Consider the following 22993-nt stretch of genomic DNA (forward strand, 5'->3'; position numbering starts at 1 on the left):
AAAAGAAGTAAGTTTATCTAAACGTTGTTTAACAGAAGAAATATTTACCTCATTCACCTTCCTTGAAGTGGGATCTTGCCTACTGCCAAATTGTTGTGCATTGGCAGCCATATTTGAGATCAACTCCCTTGCTTGAGTAGGGGTCTTGTTCACCAACACGCCTCCACTAGCAGCATCTATCATACTCCTCTCCATTAATGATAGTCTTTCGTAAACATACTTAATAAGAAGTTGATCAGAAATCTGATGCTGAGGACAGCTGGCACACAATTGTTTGAATTGCTCTCAATACTCATACAAAGTCTCCCCAGGAAGTTGTCTGATCCCACAAATATCTTTTCTGATGTTGGCAGCTCTTGAAGCAGGAAAGTACTTCTCAAGGAACTGCTTGTTCAAACCATTCCACGTTGTAATCGATCCAGGAGGCAAGTAGTACAACCAGTCTTTAGCTAGTCATCTAAAGAGAAAGGAAAAGCACGCAGCTTAATCTGCTCTTCAGTCACGCCTTGTGGTCTCATACTTGAACATACAACATGAAACTCCTTGAAATGTTTATGAGGATCTTCACCTGCAAAACCATAAAACTTGGGTAATAAATGAATGAGACCAGACTTTAATTCAAAATTTACCTCTAAGTCTACATATTGAATGCAGAGTGGCTGCTGATTCAAGTCTGGTTCAACTAACTCTCTAAGAGTTCTTTCTACAGGTGCAAATCTATCCATCACTTGTTCTTCTGAATCGCTAGATGATTCAACCAAATCAGGCACCGTATCTGTTTCAGAAATCAAAGGCGACGAGGATCGTTACTTAGCTAGCTTCGTCTGCTGTCTTAGCTGGCGAGCTGTCTTCTCAATTTCAGGATCAAACGAAAGTGTACCTGTACGAGAAGAACGAACCATACACCAAGTAAAACGTAAAAAGGATTAAATAAATGACACCAATCCCCAGCAACGGCGCCAAAATTTTATGGTTGTCGAAGCCAACAAAAATAAATACTTACTCTAAATAAATTGTGTACAGTGATTGAATAGGGTCGTGTCCACAGAGATCGGTAATTATTTAAATCCTTTTGAAACGTAAAACATAAAATGGGGGTTTTGTTGACAATAATAAAAATCAAATTAAAATAACAAGAATGCAAATTAAAGTTGTAATTCAAATTGGAGAAAGCTCTGGTTGAAGGAATTAACTCAGCTTGATTCGACTACTGATCATTGATTCAAATATAAATTATTATTTCTTATGAATAGACCGGTTATAGCTACTGAGACCCTCTAATAGCCAATCTCTCCTTAACTAGTCGATAACCAAGGTACGACCGTTGGTTATTTCCCTAATCAATAGACAACCCTAGATACGATCATAGGATTTAATCAATTGACAGCCTGAAAAACCAGAGAGACCCAAATCCTAATCAACAAACACATACGATGGTTCATTTAAATTAGATTGTTTATTCTCACAACACAACTCTCTGCTATGTTATTTGTCACAAACATTAAAATCTTCATACGATAAATCATTTAATTGACAATAGATTAAGTTGATATTTAAATAGTGGCCAATTATCTAATTAACAAACATAATCATAATAATAATTCAGAAAATAAAAAAAATACCCAAAAAGTAATAAAACAATTAAAGCATAAGAAAGATCTCGCAGTAGTGATGAATCAAAGCTTTATTAACCTTCAACCAGAAAAATAAGTTTAGTTCTTCATAGAGAGAAGAGAAAAGTTTAGATCTAGGGTTTCTTTCTTTTTCCCCCAATCTCTTCGTTTTCACAATAGATTCCTCCCTTAAATACTCTCTCTCTTTTCTCTTTTAGAGTTCTATTTAAAATAAAATACTAATATCTGAAATATTAAATTCATAATTACAAAAATAACCAAAAATACAAAACACGTTAAACTAAAAATTGCAGGTCCGCAGTTGACAGTACGCGCCCACGCCTTGTCAACAAAGTTCTTCTGACGCCCTAAATTTCTCCAAGAGAACAATCATCTTTAAACATCATCTTATAGCTCAATTTTATCACAAATCAATAGAATTGCACCTACAAAAGTAAAACACAAGTAAATCACTATTATTAAGTGCAAAACATCGATATTAAGGGAAGTAAACAATGCAAAACTAGTGCATAAATTGCACTATAACAATGAAACTATTTGAATCTCACAAATTCCCAAGCTTGCATAAGTGGTTTGAAAATTTCAGGAAAGTCTCTGTAATTGAAGAAAATCTTCCAAATCAGCATGAGATGGTGATCGCTTTCAAACGTCATCGGGAAATATTGGTGACATCTGCGTGAATGTAATATCATAAAATAAGTTTGTGATTCTCGCTTTGTGCTTTTTTTTTTTTTTTACTGATGCTAAAGCAAATCTTTCTGCTTTGTTTAATTAATTTTACTATTGAGACGAACTGCACGTTGGGTGCTATTTAATGGATATAAATAATTAATAAATGAAACTCCATTTTACATATTTCTATTCTCAATTTCTCTTAACAACATATAAAAAGTAATAAGCATGCATTTTAAGCATACATTTTATATGGCGCAACATTACAAAGTTATATATCCAAGTGAAATAAATATATATATATATATATAAATTAAACAATAGGGGAATCAAAAACAAATTTTGAAAACTAGGGGATATATCTAATTCTATGCTAAAATTCAAGGATACCGCTGAACATTTTACTAATTAATTTTGCACCTTCTAACAATTAAGACTGCCCATGGCCATATTACAGCCGTTGGGGATGGTAATGTGTATTGGCTGCTACATGTTTGTCATTACTAAATCTTTCTGTAATCTACTAAGATTTTATCTTTTTAAGTAAATTTTATACAATTGCTATCGTCAATTAATTAGACAAATAAAAATTCAACTTTAGCAAACAATCAATATGTTCAAGTCATTAAACCAAAACAATTCAAAGTAATTAAAATAAAATAAAATATCGTTAATATTAAGCTTGAAAAGTATAAAATTCTTCTTATTAAAAAGTTATTGTATTCATCTTAAAATATATACATATAATAAAAGGAGCAAGGCATGCAGCTGTAATGAGTTAGATTAGGTTTAAGAATTTTGAAGACTAGAGTAATAACTTTCACTTATATACTTAAAGAAAATCTTCCAAGTCAGCATGAGTTGGTGGTCTCTTTCAAACATGGTCGAGAAACATTGGTGGTATCTGCGTGAATTTAATATCATAAAATAAGTTAATGAGTCTTCTTTTACACTTGTTATGTTTTTGTACTGGTGTTAAAAATGCTTTTTTTTATTTTGTTTAATTAATTTTACCATTGAAGTGAGCTGCATGTTAGGTGCTATTTAGAGGATATAAATAATTAATAAATGAGACACCATTTTATATATTTCTATTCTCAAATTCTCTTAGCAGTATATAAAAAATAAGAAGCACGCGTTTTAAGCATACATTTTACAAGGCGCAACATTACGAAGTTATAAATCCAATTGAAATGAAAACAAAAAATAATAAAGTAAACAACATGGGAATCAGAGACTAATTTTGAAAACAAGGGGATATATCTAACTCTATGCTAAACTTCAGGGATGCCGCTGAAAAGTTTGCTAATTAATGTTACAACTTCTAACAATTCAAGACCGCCCCCGGCCCTGCGTTATAGAAGCTGCCGATGGTAATGGTATCGCTTATTATGAGTTTGCCATTATTAAATTCGCCCGTAACCGGTTGCTTCTTTTTTTTTTAGTTCGTTCGCTATAATTTTTAATAATTAGCAAATCCACCCATAACATGTAGTAGTTTTTTTTAATAAATTTTTATATTTAAAATCATAAATATTAAAAAATTATATTTAATAATTTAAATTATATAATTCAAAATATAACTTTATAGTAACAGACTAAAAAATCTACATAAACTACTCAACTTTAGATTTCATCAATGTAAAAGAGAAATTAAAGTTTCAATATTAAAACAAATACACAAAATATATCATTCTAACACAAAATATTTTTGTTGTAGGCAAATAATTATTACTAAAATTAATGCCTTACTCTATCTTTTAGTCAATATATAAGTATTGTCAATAATAATAACAAATATATTTTGGACAACTATTGACCATTAATTAGATAAATAAAAATCAAATCTTAGCCAGCAATCACTAAGTTCAAGTCATTAAAGAGAAACAAACAAAAGTAATTTAATTAAATTAACATATCATTAATATTAAACTTCAAAAATACTAAATCTACTTATTAAAAGCTTATTTTGTGTGTGTGTGCGTGTGTATACATTTACATACATACATACTTGAAGGAGTAGGGTGTGCAACTGTCATGAGTTAGGTTAGGTTTAGGAATTTGGAAGATTAGAGTAATAACTTTAACTACTATATTTTTTGATTAATTTTTTAAAGACAATCTTTGTGATTAAAATTAAAAACATAAATAATTAAAAAAATGCTAGTCGGCAGATACCCGCCAATTTTTTTTCAATACTAAATCCATCTGTAACCTGCAACGAACTTAAATTTAAAATATCAAACTTATTCGCAACCTACAAAATTATTGGCAGTGGACAGATTTTTGTAGATGGGTTTAGACAAATTTACATATTTACAACTAATTTTGCCGTCCTAATAGCAGCGATCGGCTAGAGGATAGTGGTTTTGCTATTGTTCTTTAGTTCTATACACAAGATATGTGAACAACTTTCGAGAGATAACTTCAAATTTATTTGCAATCATACTATCACATGATGTGAATTAAATTTTGTCAGTTGCGAAAGAGAAATTGGCCCAAAAAAAAAAGGAGGATTAGTGAAGTAATTACTAACAATTTATTGACAATAAAAGTTTTTATTAAAAAGTTGATGTGCAAAGAGAAATTATTATGGGTCGAAAAAAACCCAGCGTTAAATAAAAAGTGGATGATAAATATGTGTGTTTCTGGGCACCAAACAGACAGTGCAAAGTGCTTGCAAATTTTATAGATCTACTCCTCCAGCCTGGCCTACTTTTACCGCCTAATATTATCTGAATTTATTGAAAGCTGTAAATTACAAAAATGAAACTGTAAGTTACCTCCGTCAATTCCACAAATTAAATAATAGGGGACCCATAAGATTTAAAAAATAAATAAATCATGGGTCCTGTTATAAGATTCACGAACTAAATAACAGGCCCTCGAGGATCAGATGTATTATTTTTAAAAAAATATTAAAAAATAATTTAGTCCAATTTTTTTATAACAAATTATATTTGCGTCCAATGTGAACACATTCACAAAAGGCAAATGTCTTGTTGACTAATTGATCCATGATCAATTGATCATCATGCATGACGCAAAGGTCTTAAATGTAAAACAAATGGCAAATTTTTGATTAATTATTGTATGGTTATCTCTGACTGGTTGACCAAATTATTGATCTCATTGGCTAGCGTTTTAAATTAGGAATTGGGTGCACTTATTTGAGTTTTAAAAAATCTTTATAACATATATGAACTTTTATTTATTTACGGTCAAAATTTATTTTTTATTTTATTTCTACTTAATAACTACCAATTACATAATTATATTTTTTTATATAAAAGTTTTGATCAGGAGAAAATAATATCCTTTATATTAACCTCAAAAAGCGGTTGCACACAACGTAAAAAAATATTTAATTAAAGTCATTGCACTAGTTCTTTGAATTCATCATTAATCGTTTTATTAATGGAAAATTGAAGCTTTCTGCTCAAGAAAGTGCATTCCATAAATCACTATAAATTCAGAAACATATGTAATGAGTTAACAGCCATACACAACATCGATCAGAAAAACCGATAATTCAAATTCAATCTTAGAATTATCATGGCTGCAGTGAAGCTTCATGGGGCCCTGCCGAGTCCATTTGTTTACAGGGCGATTTGGGCTCTGAAATTGAAAGGCGTGCCATATGAATTTGTTTCCGAAGATCTCTCAAACAAAAGTGCATTGCTTTTGAAGTATAATCCAGTTCACAAGAAGATCCCAGTGCTCGTCCATGGCGGAAAACCAGTTTGTGAGTCCATGGTTATTCTACAATACATTGAAGAGACGTGGCCACAGAATCCCTCCTTGATGCCAAATAATCCTTATGATAGGGCTCTTGCTTGATTCTGGATCAAATTCGCTGAAGACAAGGTTCGCTCACAACTCTGGCAAACACGTTTATGATTAAGTTCATTCTTTTCAAATTTGTTTATTTATTGATTTATTTTAAGATCTAGATGAGGTGACGAGGATAAGAAAATCCACCCGCCAAACAGCAACTCTTATTCTCTATATGTACTCGAACTCGGGTGATGGCGCAAAGTGAAAGTGAATTCATAGCCAGTCGAGCCCAGCCACCCAGGGGTCTTTTTCATATTTATTTGTTAAACGTTCTCTAAACTGTTAATTTCTGGTGTCTTCACTGTTTTATCCTAAAATATGAAAAGTTGTAATAAGTTAAAGTTAACACAACCGTTTTTAACTTCACGGGGAATTTGATGACTTTTGAAGCATTGGGAAAAAGTGAATTTACTAGCTAATGACAGATTTTACAACTCAGTGGTTGAACTCTCTTAATTAACTTATTAAACCTCTAATTTAAGGATATTGTGACACGTGTACATATCGTCTAACGATTTTTCGCTTTTATATACATATTATTAATTAATCATGTCGGTGATAAAATCTGATGTAAAAATATTTGTGGCAGGGTGTTGCCATTTGGAAAATGTTTCGTAGCACTGGACAAGAACTACAAAACACAGCGAAGGAAGCCTTGGAAATGCTACAAAACGTTGAAGAGCATGGCTTGGGAGAGAAGAAATTTTTCAACGGAGACAATATTGGCTTAGTGGACCTAGCATTTGGTTCAATTGTTTATTGGTTGCAAGTCATTGAAGATGTAGTAGGAGTTAAAATATTTGTATCACACAAATTCCCTCGCTTGCATGCCTGGCTTGAAACTTTCAAGCAAGTCCCTATAATTGAAGAAAACCTTCCCAATCAGGATGAAATGTTGGTTGTTTTCAAACGCCGTCGTGAACAATTGGTGGCTTCTGCTTGAATGCAGTAGTAGGGGTGTTCAGAATCCAATCCGATCCCCTCAATCCGTCTGATCCGTATAAATCCGATCCGTGGATTGGTGGATTGGATATGGATTGAAAATTTAAAAATCCGCAGTCGATGGATTAGATATGGATTTACTTCTGTAAATCCGCAGAAATCCATGAATCCGCAAAATATATATATATATATATAATTAAAAAATTATAAATATGACATTACATAGTTACTAAACATTATAACATATCTTAGCCATTACCTAATAATAATATAAAATGAAAAATAATTAAATAATCAAATATACAAATATAACTTGTAAAAATTGTAAAACAAAATAAAAGCAAAGTCACACGCACTAGCAAAAGCAAAGTAACATAACGTAAAGTTACAACCAATTTACAAACAAAAAACCCTAAACTTTCCCGCCGTCATACACACTAACAACACTTAATACTGGTTGGATACACTCTCGACACGGATTTAAAGGACATCGGCTGCACGATTCTGGCGAGAGCAAGCCATCTTCTTTCCCAAGTCCATCGAGCCACTTCACATTCATTGGTTCCAATTGAACAATTTCACAATCACAACCTTCAAAATCGCCACCCGTACGGCTTCTCCTGGTTCCCATCGTGGATGGCTCCGTAATCACCACTTTTCGACAGGCACAACAGCCCTGGTGAAGGATCAAACTGTGTTTGGTTTCCAAAACTTCGCCATTTTCAATTAATTGTGGCTTTATTTGAACAATTAATTTCGGTGTTATATTAACGTATTATTGTAACTTTATTTGAACAATTAAGCTTTGTGTGTTATATTTTGAAACTTTGAACGTATTATTGTAGCTTTATTTGAATAATTAGTCTCGATGTGTTATATTTTAAAACTTTAAATATATTATTTTAGCTTTATTTAAACAATTAATTTATTTAAATTTTATTCAATTTTAAATTTAATTAGTAGCAAAATTATTTTTATATTAGATTTTTTTTATTTCATTAGTTGGAGAGAACTAAAAATTTTTAATTCGAAAACTAATGCGCAAAATGGTGGATTGCATATGGATTGAGTCAAATCCGCATCCGATCCGCAGATGTATGGATTGGATTTGGATTGAATTTTATCAATCTGTGTATTGGATTGGATTGAAAAATTATAATCTGCAAAATCATGGATCGGATATGGATTGATATCATATCCATAAAATCCGATCCGCGAACACCCCTATGCAGTAGCATAAAATTTGTTTGTATGTCTCGCTTTGTGCTTGTTTTGCTTTTGTTTTGGTGTCTAAAACGTTCCTTTTTTTTTCTTTTTTCTAAATTACCGTCTTATGCTAAGTTCGTGGGACTAGCATAGTGGTTACTTTTTATGGATATGAATAATAAAATAAAGGACTCGATTTGTCTATATATTAATTTCTATCTTTCTCTTACTAATATTTAAAAAAACAATTATAAAATTATAAGAGTAAAACATTAAATATTTATATATCTAATTTGAGGGTGATAATATTTCCACCCTATTATTTTTTAGACACATCCCACATCCAAGGGTTGTGTTTTTTGTTTTGTGTGAAAATAATTTTTTTCTTTTAAACATGTCATAATTGTATTGATATATTTATAATCATATTTCTATTGGGACTCATTTAAATCAATTTTATTAAATCGAAGTCCAAAATTTTGCCCTCATTCCCTAATTAATGTTACAACTTCTAACTATTCAAATCGGGCCCAGCGTTAGTGCAGCGACGACCTAGAGGGTGGTGGTTTGTTCTTCTTTAGTTGTTGACACATGATATTACATGGCTTGAGGTTTTCTCGTTGGCACGTTGCTACTCCAACAATTGGCTTTTGTTATATTTTTTTCTTTCGTAAATTGCTAAACGACGTAGGTTTAGGTTTAACTGTTATAATTTATAATTTTAGTAACGGTGTTGTCTTTTAATAGATAGGAGCCAAATAATCTAGAAATTAAATTGTTGAGAGAGACAATGAGCCATAAGATAGAATCAGTGAACTTTAAGGTCTCCAAGAATCCTTTGTCTGAAATTATTAACTATTGATTTAAATGTTTGAAAATCTTAACACATTTCACATTTTGAGCTAGGTTTGTTCATACGTGGACAATTATCTATGATTCCTAACCTTTTAGATGATATTATTTATCAAGAAAGTCTTAGGTATTCTCAAGCACCTCATTATTATGCTAGCATGAACAATACTCCCACCCAATCAAAATTTTGTGTTGTTTAGCATCTCTTTTTGCTTGTATTTCTATGTTGTCAAGCAACTTCAAATGTTTTGTTAAGCTTTTACGTTCATATGTTAAATTTACAACCTATTTGATGTTTCACCTTGATGATCTAGGTTGAATTCCTGATCTTTTTTTTTTTAACCACAAAAAGGTGGGGTTAGGTGGAACTCCTATCTTTCATATAAATCATAGAATGAATCAAATACATAAGGAGGTGAATATAAATCAAAACCGCAATTGCAAGAACATAAGAATGGAAAGAGAAAAATACAAGATAAAAAATGGAATACATAAATAAGCAATCCTATTGCCTGATACGAGAAATTACCCACATATCCAAACAGAGATTATTAGATAAGCTAGCAAATATATCTTGAGAACCCAAGAAACACAAATGACCTTGAAGAGTGCAGGCCAAAGAAATCAGCAGTAGAAGTAACCTTCTGAAGCACATGACTAACCACGAAGTAGAAGAAAATGTCAAACTACACACCCGATGCAAAGAATAGGTATAGTCCATATGAACAAGGCCTTAGAAAAGAATCCAAGAAGCCACCATGGTTGAGTCCAACTCTACGTCAAGCACAGAATAATGGAGCTGAGCACCAACTCTAACCCCTAAAAAACAGCCATGAATTCTGCATGAAAGATCAGTGAGCGCCCAAGGAAGGAACCAAAAGCAGCCAAAGCCACACCCTAATCATCACGTAAAATACTATCTGAAGCAGCCATCCTAGGATTACTCCTAAAGCAACCATCAATAGTCAGCTTCACCGCCCCAGGTGGTGACCACTGCCAAAAAACTAAAAGAATCAGCCTCTTGGATGAAACAACAACTCTCAAGAACTTTGCAAATCGAGAACCTAGAACTCCTCACAGTTGGGATGGTTTAAGACCAAAGGCAGAACCAGCAAGCCTAAGATCCAACATTGCCCAATAAATAACAGCATCAACAAAAAAGGCCATTGAGTCAAACTTCAATGCATTACAGGCCTTCTAAACTCGCCACAAAATGAAACAAGGAAGAAGAACTCGAATATGGCTCCAAGAAAGGGCACATCACTACCAATTAAAAAATAAAGTGCGGGGGAATAGAAAAGCAACATAGCGCAAACCAAGAGTACATAGAAAATGGACCCAAACTGGCCTAACTCGAGGGCAACCAAGAAAGAAAATACCTAGAAGTCTCATAAGCCCGACCACAAAGATACTAAGAAACTATGCAGAAATCCCCCGAACACGAGGCATCATCTGTGGTCAAGAATTTGTGTCACAACCTCTAGAGAAAAAAAGATATCCAGGAAAAGATGTCGCTGTCAAATAACAAAAAAAGCCTCATCACTTGGCATTGTCCAATGCACAATATTTGAAGCAGTCCTCAAAGAAAAACTACCATCAGGAGAAAGGTCTCACAAAATCACATCTGGTTCTCCACTAGAGATAGGAATCAAAAGAATCTACACAACAATTAAAAAGCGCAGCACATCCTGAAGTTTACCCCTATCTCATTGTTGGTATTTTTTATCAAATTTTATTTATGTCAATGTGCAAGTGTACAGAACAAGTAATAAAGTGATGAATATTTAAGATCGTCTTCACAAGGATTGATATTACTAGAAATGCTACAGCAATCATGATAGTGTAATCTAACTTAATTCCTAAATTAACAAATGTAAAGTTGGTTACTATTGAAATTGATAATTGTGAGAGAATAAAGTTAAACAATGTAGTAATGAAACAAATTAAATAAAATGCGTCGAAGAATCAAATGAGAATAAGGTAGTTGAATGATCAAACTCTTTTTATGGGTTAACTGCTTTTCATCAAGTTAACACCAGTTGCTACAATAATTTCTATAGCACTGGACATAATTTAATTTGCATCCTCAGTTGTCGCATATTGGAAGTCTCATACCCGTAAACATCTTAACAATGGCCAGTTGCTATTTTACCTATGGCATGATATTATGAACATCCATTCTCTCCACCCTACAAGGTGAATACTTATGTCTAGTTTATCACAAATCTTAACTTTAAGTATAGCCCTTATGGGATTCAAGATAAACGTAATCTAGGAAACTTAAATTAAGATCAAGTATTACTATAATAATATCCAGTAAGACATGCCCTTTTATGGTCCTATCTTAACTTGAACCATTAAATGGGTGGTCAACCGAAATAACAGTTATAATAATAGCTACTAGAGTAAAATGCTACAGCAATGACATAGCAACTCATAAGAACAGTCAAGAACCCATTAGATTGTTTGTCACTCAAATACAAGCGAGTTTAGTTCATATTCTGAAAGAGATAAACAATCAGCAACATATTGTTCATGAGATACATTAGATTAGTTAGAGAAAGAAGAAAGGTATAAGTCGAGAACGACAAAAAGTGAATCCAAATAACTCTGCTGGATTCTTCAATGATGTTGCAGCTGTTCCCTTGAATTATGATCTTCTTCTTCTTTTTCTCTCCAATTTTTCTAATGATAATTCTTTGCCGCCGTATTATGTGATGCGCGCCTCTTTTTATACTGAAAACTAGGGTAAACAAAAGCCTCGAGCGTGCATGAGTTAAATTAGGAAACTGCATATCGTAATTACCCCTGTTCCCGGAGCTCTAGTTGTAAACTTCGGTTACATGATGCAGGCAAGTACATGTTATGCATCACTTTGACTATTATTAATCCATCATGTAACTTAATTATAGTGGATTTTTTTATTGTGTGTTTATGCAGCTAATCACCAATGACAAGTTCAAAAGTGTCTATCACAGAGTGTTATCAAAAAAGGAAGGCTCAAGAATTTCAATCGAAAGTTTTTTTATGAACAACAGTTGCTCGAGACAATATGGTCCAATTAAAGAGTTGCTATCCGAAGAAAATCCTCCGCTCTATCCTGAAATTACCTTAAAAGATATTTACAATAACCAATCCTCAATAGAAGGACTATCAGCATTGGAAAAACTCAAGCTGGAAAGGCGCGGTGGTTAATTTAATTGAGGATGTTTTCCAATTTGGTGGATTAGTGATGATAGCTTGTTTGTTGTTTGGAATTGTGACTTCTGTACTTCAATTGAGCCTACAAATAAATGCCAGCTACACATTAAAGTTTGGAATTTTTGAGTCTCTGAGTTTTTTTTTTCCTCTTTAAACATGCCGATATGATACAATAAAAGTTTATTGCATTAATATTACAACAAAAATAACTATATTTCTCACATATTATTTGATAATTTTTATACATTTTCAAGTATATTTGTCACTCTACTAAATATTAGACATGCCTCAAATAAATGACAATTTGTGCATGTATAAAACATATAATGATGTCTTTTTAATTAAGCATTTAGTATAAAAAAAAATTACCTTAGCTTGATTTTCCTAATCAATTGGACCATATTTTGCCTATGATATTATCATCTTCATTTAGATATCTTTGTACTAGCTTAATTTTATTGTTTCTGGATATCATGATGAATGTATCAAGCATCAGTATCTAATAGAAAATGTGAATAGTTGATAACTCAGGTGCTTTTAGCTTCCATTAGTAACACAAAGATTATGATGAGTTGTGGTTTGGGCTTTATTTGTCCAATTATTTCTATTTTCAGTCAGCGGTCTTGTGTGCAACCCTTTTCTTGTTATCCAACATTTGGAAAAGATTATCCAACATTTGGCATTTGATATGATCCACAATATTTGACTTTTAGGCTCTCAAACAATTCAACTATATGATATGCAGATGCTACGACGGCTTGAATTTGGTACTCGTAAGACAAGTTAAAGTTGAAACCGAGTCCCTCTCCAACCAAATAACATTCCAACCTTTTCAAAGCCGCAAGCTCATTAGTCTTTAAAATAACATATATTTTAGTAGGTTGAAATAATCTCACACTATATAAATTTGTAATTTCAACTTTCAAACTAGTTGTTTTTCTTTATATGGTGGCTTCATAAACGTGAACCCCATCCCCTAACCCCAGAAAATAACTAATACTCTCTAATCCTGAAATAATTACCTTAATTACACTTGGCCCCCTAAATCTCAATTTTGTTCCGCTCCTAACTATAGTAATGATTAAGAAGCATATTTAGGATCATAATGTTATGCCATACAATTAGTTCCGACTATTGTTGTTGGAGGCATTAAGGCTATTGTATTATACAGCGTCCAGTAAATTCTTAGAAACTAAATTTGAAGTACACAACGTAATAGGAATGATCTTGTTAGCAGTGGGTGACTTTGGAATGGGGCCTCTTTTAGGACCATGTCTTGTCGATCAATTAAGAGCACATGGTGATGAAGGGAGAACAAAAAATCCAAATGAGAAATAAGTAAAGGCTCAAAAAGAAGTATAGCTGCAGCTTGCCTGGTGTTATAATGTAGTTGCAGCATTCCCTGCAAATAATCTGGAAACATGACGGAGGACTTTGAGGTTCACAATATTGGTTATGGGAGCAGTTTGGCCTTGTTGCTGTCGGGTATTCCCTTTTACCATAGTAAACAATTACCTCTTATTCACGGTTTTGCTATAATCTGTCTTTTTAAAGCTGCCCTGAAGAAAAGGCATCTAAATTTTCCTTCTTTTGCAGATCAATTCTCCTGTAAAGATGATGAAAATGAATTACCCTTGTCACCTAGAATCAAATTACTAAGGTACATACTTAAAGAGTATATACCAACATCCCATGGTTTGAAAAAATTGTCAGCTAGACCTCTTATTTTTAGAAATTATCACATAGACAATACTGATCTCCAAGGTTTGTTTTTATATATGTTTTGAAGAAAGAGTTCACATGACTATTTTACCAAACAACTATGTTTCGTTATCTTTTTTCCTAAAAAAATGACCAATAAATTAATTCTTTGAATTGCAAATAGATAGACAAAGCAGCAATTATAGACCCACGAAGTACACTTGGTCCTGAAGAGCAAGAAGATGTAGAAGAACTGTTACAGAGTATGATAATTACAGTACGGATGAGGACCATACATGAGTGCTCTTGCTAACGTGGAATAATTAGTTAGCCATCTCAGCCTTCTAGCTAAAGAACTGTTTAGCACCTATTCCAGTTATAACAAATTATAGTTAAGCATTTCACTTAATATAAATACAAAGGCTATAATCACATTTGTAATGTAATGAACAATTAACATATTCTAAATTCTTCTTCTTTTCTTTCTATCTTTTTCTCCTTAATTTTCTTGCTTTCCAGACATATATATTACAAATTCTATCATGATCTCAGAGCCTACAATGGTCAGTTCTAATCAATTTTCTGGATCCTATAGTTTTATCAATCCTGTTAAGCTAGATCATAATAATTTCATTGTCTGACAAACTCAGGTTTTAACATCCATCAAAGGAAACGATCTGGATAATTTCATTAATGGTGATCAAACTTGTTCGGAGTAATTTCTCACACCAGCTAGCACTGAAGTTGGTCCTCAACTATTACTGAAAATCGAAAGGTCAATCCAGCATACACAGCCTGGATGAAGACAGATCAATTAGTTTTGAGTTGGATGTTGTCATCTATTCAGCAAAATCTACTCGCTACAATCGTTCATTGCTCCATTGCTAAAGAGCTTTTGGATACACTCACAAGTATGTTTACTTTACAATCTCAAGCTAGAATAATGCCTTTAAGATGCATATTCAAACACTCAAAAAAAGATCAATGTCTATGATTGATTACTTTGTTAAAATGAAGAGATTGTCTGACAGTCTGGCTTTAGCTAGAAAATCTGTTGAGTTAAGTGATTTTGTTCAATATATTTTGACTAGACTAGATTCATCTGATTATGAGTCTTTAGTTATCAGTGTGTTAGCTGGAGGTGATAAGATCAGTCTTGATGAATTTTACTCTTTACTGCTAAATCAGGAGAATAGAGTTGAACAGACAAGAGGTAAAATTGCTAGTGATGTCACACATAACTTGTTAGCTAATGTAACTCAAAACCATTTTAATCCTTGAAAGAATGCTAGTGGTAATAAGAAATATAATGGTGGATCTTACGGAGGAGCTTATAATTTTAGTTTTAGAGGTTTTATTGGTGGTTTGGGACAATCTGTGATTTTAATTATTTATAATTTTATTTATTTTAATCTTTTTTTAATATTCATTTTCAGCAAAAACAAATTAATTCAATGGACAATCGGTAAAATACAAATTGTCCAAGTCGTAAAAGTTGACTATAAGAGATACAGTGTTGCACGGCAGGATACCTCAACCACCGAAGTTGCCTTTATGAGATACGCCTGTTGGGAAAATATGCTCTTTAAAAGCATAAGTGTTTATTTAATTGTAATAAATAATTTTTCTGATTAATAAAATAAATAAGGTATTTTATTCAAATATCTTAATTGCATTAATATTTTGATTAAAGTCCATTTAATCATATTATATGTATTTATGTGATCACTTTTGAGTGTTAGAAAGTGTATATTTATGAAGGAGAAAATCGTCATTTTACACTTCAAGTTTCACTAACATTCATACTTTTATGTATTTAAGTTCCTTGTGATTTAATTATGTGTATTATATTATAATTAAATATTTTATGTATTTTAGGGGCATCATGGTCATTTCACAATGAACGAGAGATCATACAGCAAAACAGACATCACTTTTGAGATCAGGACAGTCGAAAATCTTAGGAGGAGTTTAAAAGGAAAAATGGAATTGTTCACATGTACGGTACTATTCACAGATACGATACTATCCATGTTACTGTTCACGACACTATTCACATATACAAAACGATGACGTGGCATTGACTGATGATGTGGTATTGACTGATGAGATGTCACGATTTTATTAGACTAAAATTCTTATGTACTGTTGATCTGTGACGTGGCAGCATGTTAGTGGATCAAAAATAGTGCGTACGGTACATGCATATACACGAGATTATTTACAACCAAACCACGTACTGTTGACCGATGACGTGGCGCAATCTTGAGCGTCCAAAATGTTTTTAATATGATGGCCATGATTTACTCAGTGTATCTATTAAAAGGGGGGCTCCTCCCTAATTTGGCATTTTTGAATTCATTTTTGAGCCTATTTTCTGTAATTCATTCTCCATCTTGTATTTTCTATGTATTTTAATAAATTCTCATTTTACCCTTAGTTCAATTATAAGTAGCTAATTTTCTTTCAAGTTTGGGTTGGTGAAGTCTCAACATGTGTCGTGGGCTTTATTTAGTAAATTTACTTTCTCTTCTCCTCTAATTATTATTGATATTTTGACTTTTCGTCGACAAATAGTAATAATCTTGTCTGGATACTGCGCTGATTTAACCGACTCCCTAGTACAAGGTTATTATTGTTTGCCACAATAAGTCCTTAACACCATATTGATTAGAGTGTGGTTCATGAGGAGTAGAAACCCCCCTCATGATTTAATTGGCATTACTAAGGAATATTTAGCACATGGTGCATGTTAATGCAGATCCAGATACCCAAGTGCTTTATTTCAATAGATTTTGCTTTAATTTATTCCTGCCATTCTAATTTAATGTTTAGAATATTCCAAATCATTTTCACCACAAATCCAACCACCCTCATAGAAAATTAAATTTACACATAATTAAAATCCACTTTCTCGTGGGATCGACACTTGTCACCATTAATCTATTCTACAATATATTCGTGCACTTGCGAGTTCAATAAATTTGCACAAGAATCACCATGTGGATTACAGAAGACATAAATACAAGTTATCTTATGATTAAATAAATTTAATTCGCAGTTGATAAATAAAGTTGGGCACTTTATTTAGGTATAGACTGTAATGAATTCATTGAATGATTTGTCTTATTCATGTAAAAATTTATTGATGTAGTAAGACTACATTGAACAAGATAACATATGAGATTTAATTAACTTTGTAATTACTGTCAGACTTATTAAATCTCATAGACATGGATTTTACTGCAATCTTAATCTTGAGTTAATTATGATTTCATGATTATAATTGTTATTCCATTTGAATTACCAATGGGCACGACACATACTTGTAGTCAAGATTATCCGGTATCTTGATGAGACCAATTATGAGTATTGGAGTTATAAATTGACAATATAGAATTTGTACAACACATCTCTTGATGGGTTTTCGGCACTTGATCATAGAATTCTTTGGTCAGAGTGTGTCGACATATTTAGTATGTTGAAAATGATCATTAGAGAAAACCAGTAAGAATCAAGGAACAAAATGTAGTTAAATTGATTGGACAGGTGAGATATCAATTTAATTAATGATGTGGTACAAAAGATTGTGCAGTAAAGAAATCAATGTTGTTTGGGATGAATTATTATTCAAGCATACAATTGTGGAGGTCAGTTCCAATCTTTTAGTGGAGTAGATTTAGAATTAAATAATTGGGCTAGTTTGATTACATGCCTAATTATTGTAGCCACTATTGTATGTTCTCAAATGATATTTGGGTTAGCTCATTTAATTGACTGCGCCGCTACTGGATTAATAAGTAAAATAACTAGCTATTTGGGTTAAAAGCCTAAATATATTATTTAGTGGGAGGCTCCATGTAATATGCTTATGTGTAAGGGGCCTTGTGTTAATAGAATTAAAAAATAAAAAATATAGAGCTTAGGATTTCCACTAGATAAGATATAAAAGGGCTTATTTTCTCTTGAAAAGATATAAGGCCACATTATACAGATAAGAGAAAAAGAATTTTTCTCTTTAATCTTGAGAGAAAATTTTTCTCATACTAGTTGCTATTGGTAGTGATAAAAGCACCCACACGTCAAGTGCAGATCAAACCTGAGTCATAATCTAGAAAATCATTGGTGATAGTTCGTGATCTAACAAGCGTGGTGGTGACAGATTGTAATCTAACAGGTGTGGTGGTGACAAATCGTGATATGGGAGCCTTGTTTCACTTCAGTAGAAAAAGCAAAGATTGTTCATTTTCTCATATTTTCAAGGTATAATTTCTAAATTATGAATTCTTATATATTATATGAGATCGACTCTAAAAAGTTTTTTTTTTAAAAAAAATAAAAATTGATTTTTCTCCAACAACGTCAATTGCTAATTCACTCTGTTTGAACTTTTGTCTGAAGCTTTAGGGTTTGGCCCCAGTTACCTGAAAGACACAGGTTCTGTAGAGGAAATGACTATTAGGAATAGTCACTACCCAGAAAGCCCTCATCCGAAATTGACAATTGGCGTAACAATACGTTCTGACCCTGGATTTGTCACTATGCTCATACAAGATCGAATTGTGGCCTCCAAGTCTTTTGTGAAGATCAATGGTTTGATATTACCCCAGTTTCCGGGGCTCTAGTTGTAAACTTAGGCTACATGATGCAGGCAAGTAGATGTTATGCACAACTTTGACTATTATGAATCCATCATATAACTTAATTATAGTGTTCTTTTATATGTTTATGCAGCTAATTACCAGTGTCGCGTTCAAGAGTGCCTATCACAGAGTGTTGTCAAGAAGGCGAGGCTCAACGATTTCAATTGGAAGTTTTTTATATGAACAACAGTTGCTCGAGACAATATGGTCCAATTAAATAGTTGCTATCCGAAAAAAATCATCCGCACTATCCCCATGTTACTCCAACAGACGTTTACAATAACCAATCCTCAATAGGGAAGAATGAAGGACTCTCAGCGTTGGAAAAAGTTAAGCTATCAAGTCGATGTGGTTAATTAATTATTTGGGACATTTTCCAATTTGGCGGCTTGCAGAATAACTTAAGTGATATACTTTGTTGATTCGAGTTGCGAATTTTTATTCTTGTACCATGATTTGGTGCAAAAATTCTGGGGATAAGATAGTGAAGATGCAATATGTTCATATATACATATGAACATATTGCATCTTTCAAACCCAACTCTTAAATTCACCCTATAGTTTCAACAAACAATAAGGTAGGATTGATCATTTTCTCTACTTAAAATCAAGTAGAAAGCCAACCCCTAATTTCATAGGGGTGGAGAAAATGCACTATATTTACTAGGTGTTGAAAATTTTCAAACCCAACTCTTGAATTCATCCTATTACTTTTTATGGTGTAATTAGGATCCTATACAAATAATTATTTTTATTAACAATGAAGTTTCAGGGATAGTTATTATTTGTAATTTTGTATTCTATTTTTAGTTGTTTCAATTAAATTATTTTTTAATTATTTTAATTTCATATTGATATTTCAAAGACAGAAAATGGGTCTTCGAGATAAGTCCAACTCACCCAACTAGCACTATACATGGGTTTGGATGAGTTGATTTCCAACCCGACTAGTGCCTAAACTTAATTTTTTATGTTCATAAATGCTTATACAAATAGATATGACACATTATGATTTGTTGATTGAAAATATAAATTAGAAATAATTTATGTGGCCAGATGACTTTTTTTTTATTCAATTGATTATAAAAAAGTAAGAAAAATGACATGTACACCCTTTAAAATTTGAAAAAATGATTATGTACACTCTATTTTTCAGTAAGAGACACCAAAACTCCCTTTTAATTAAAATATTATTTTTAATATTTTATAATAAATAGAAGTATAATATTAAAATAAATGTAACAATATATACATTTTAAAATAATTTCAATATTTTTAAAATATTTTAATACTTTACAACATTAAATTATATTAAACTAAATTTCAAAATAAATCGAAAGATAATATTAAAATTTAAAATTTAAATTATTTTCAATATTATATAAAATAGTTTTAATATTATTAGTACATGACATGTATTTTATTAAATTTAAAATCTATCTAACCTAAAGATTTATTTACAATTTTTATAATAAGTAAAAATATATTATTAAAATAAATATACTAATTTATCTTTTAAAAATTATTTACATATTAAGAAATGTTCTAATATTATTAGTCTACTAGAAATTTCTAATATTATTAGTCTACTAGACATATTAAACTATTTAAATTTTATTTATATTTATTAAAATGTTTAAATTCAATAATTTTTGTTATTATCTATTAAGAATACTATAGTAAAAAAGTGTCTTGATGTTCTGTATTGAAAACTCAAAGTATAAATGACCATTTTTTAAAATCTTAAGGATGTTCAGATCCTTTTTTCTAAAAAATATCACATAAGTTCGTACAACATTGTTTATCTAAAAGTGTTTGTACTTAATCATTACTCATTTCCTAAATGTATTACATGCTGAAAAAGAAATACATGTATAAATAACTTCAATAGAAAATTGTCAGTCTTCGTAACCATTACAAAGAGAAAGAACTTACACAAATGTAGTTTCAAGGTTATGGATGTGTTTATTTAGTTATTAATAATGCAATCCCTATTGTTTAGTGAAAATTTAGAAAACTCAAAGTTTATAAAATTTTACACCAACTTCTTTTTCTCTGAATACTCTTAGTAATAATCATTAATCATCATTGTATTACAGTACTTACTCTCACAAGTTATAATTAAGACATCAAACATGCAAGATGCATCAACAAAGACAACAAAAACTAAGATAGGTTTTGAATTTTTATTAAGGTTCTCACTTTTGGTCATTTACGAATTTTTTTTTATAAAATAAACCTATTGACATAACAAAGAGAAGGTTTACTTATAAAAATAATAACAATAAACCAATTATTAGAAAGCCTTAGGTTAGATTATTCAAAGAGAAAATGAAAAGACATACGGGGGAGAAAGGGGAAGAATACATATAATAAAAGATAAAAAAATAAATTTACTTACATGTTAATTTCATTGTAGATGATAAATAGTGTGCGTAAAAAAATTACATCTATGTAATTTTTTTATATAAAAACTTCAATTCATTATTACTTGTAGGGGTGGGCAAAATCGGGTTCGGGTCAACCCGATCGAGTTTCGAGTTATTCGGGTTGTGCAAACATTGATCCGAATACAACCCGAACTTACAACCCGACCCGATCCGATCCGATATATATTCGGATCGGTTCGGATCGGGTAAAAAATCGGGTTGAATTTGGGTTGAATCGGTTCGAATTAAAAATGGATCATATTAAATTCGGGTCAAATTAAACCAATTCGGGTCAAATTAAACGGGTCAATTCAAAACATATATACCAATACACCATGAAAGCTTCAAAATTCAAAACACATAAGGGACTAAGGGAGAAACTCGGGTCGGGTTGGAGCTTGAGCCTTGGAGCAGCAGATCGGCGGCTGGGTTTTCGGCAGCAGATCGGTGGGCGTGCAGCAGCAGCTTGCGCATGGCTGGACGCGCAGCAGTTTCCTCGCGATGGCTGGACGCAGCACGGCGGCAGCAGATCGTGGACGCAGCAGCAGTTTCCTCGCGATGGCTGGACGCAGCACGGCGGCAGCAGATCGTGGACGCAGCACGGCGGCAGCAGATCGTGGACGCAGCAGTAGATGGCTGGACGCAACACGGCAGCAGCATGACAACAGCACGGCAACAGCAGATCGCTGACGCAGCAGCAGATGGCCGGACTCGCAACACGGCAGCAGCAGATTGCGGGAAGGAGAGAATGTTTTCTTGCTTCTTGAGGGTGGGTTCACGGGTTGGGTGTTGTGATTTTTTTGTTTTTGTGTGTTTTGTGTTTGTGTAAACTGTAAAGTGTAACCTTTTGAGTATGTGATTTCACTGATTTGTGTGATTATGTGTGGTGTGCTGTGTGCCGTGTGTGTGTGTTTGGCCATAGATATATATATATTTTTTTTAGCAACCCGATCGGGTTTTCGGATCGGATCGGGTTTTATCCGATCCGATCACAACCCGATCGGGTTTGTAATATTTCATCCGATCGGATTATATTAATAACCCGATCCAATCCGAACCTGAAATTTTTCGGGTCGGATCGGGTCGGGTATTTTGCCCACCCCTAATTACTTGTGTATTATAGAGCAAATAGCTTGCCAACTTTTTTCTTATTGCTTGCAATTGGTTGATTACAGGTTTAATTGAAAATGGAAAAAATTGGAAGATTGTAAAGGTGAGGGGTGAAAGAAAGAGGAAAAAGAAATTACTTTAATAAACTGTAAATATAGAAGAAAGTAAGGGGTGCTGTCAAAAAGAGGGCACGGTGCACCTGTTGGACCGTAGCTGACTAGCTGGATTAAAGTTAGAAGAAAAAAAAGAAGACTTATGTGACCAAATGGTGGTCTTGATGTGACCAATAGGTGGTCTTGAAGTGCGACTTATTATTTTTTAATTTGAATAAACTACCTAAAAGACTTTGGCATAATTACAAAATCTTCATCGTCTCGGGATTCACAACTCACAAGTAGAAGTCTTTGCAGATAAAAGCAGTTTCAGAAACTACAATGTTTCCATTTTCTCAGCTGTTGAAGCTTCAAAACAGGTTCATAACTTGGGTACGATATTACGTCTGCTTTTGTAAGGCTGCTGCATTTCTGTCAGGTAATTTTGCGTGTGGGGCCTTAGGTAATCCTATCTTTTAAAAATGTATTTATTCAGAACATAAACTTGTATACATATATATATATATATATATATATATATATATATATGAGGGTCTTTATTTTTTTTAATGGAGACACACTAGTAAATTGTATAGTTTAATAAAATTAATTTTCAATGCACTACAAAATCATGTAATTTATTTATTTGTACTAATTCTGTTAAATCATACAAT

The 22993-nt window shown here is 32.4% G+C and overlaps 2 pseudogenes; one reads left to right on the plus strand and one right to left on the minus strand.

The window, feature by feature from the left end:
* The window catches only part of LOC127899676 (probable glutathione S-transferase), a 68015-nt pseudogene that overhangs the window by 26949 nt on the left and 18073 nt on the right, over nucleotides 1-22993 (minus strand).
* LOC102628816 (probable glutathione S-transferase) lies at nucleotides 5707-7309 on the plus strand (annotated as a pseudogene).

Source organism: Citrus sinensis, chromosome 9 (assembly GCF_022201045.2).
Source record: "Citrus sinensis cultivar Valencia sweet orange chromosome 9, DVS_A1.0, whole genome shotgun sequence".
In the NCBI taxonomy this organism is placed as follows: Eukaryota; Viridiplantae; Streptophyta; class Magnoliopsida; order Sapindales; family Rutaceae; genus Citrus; species Citrus sinensis.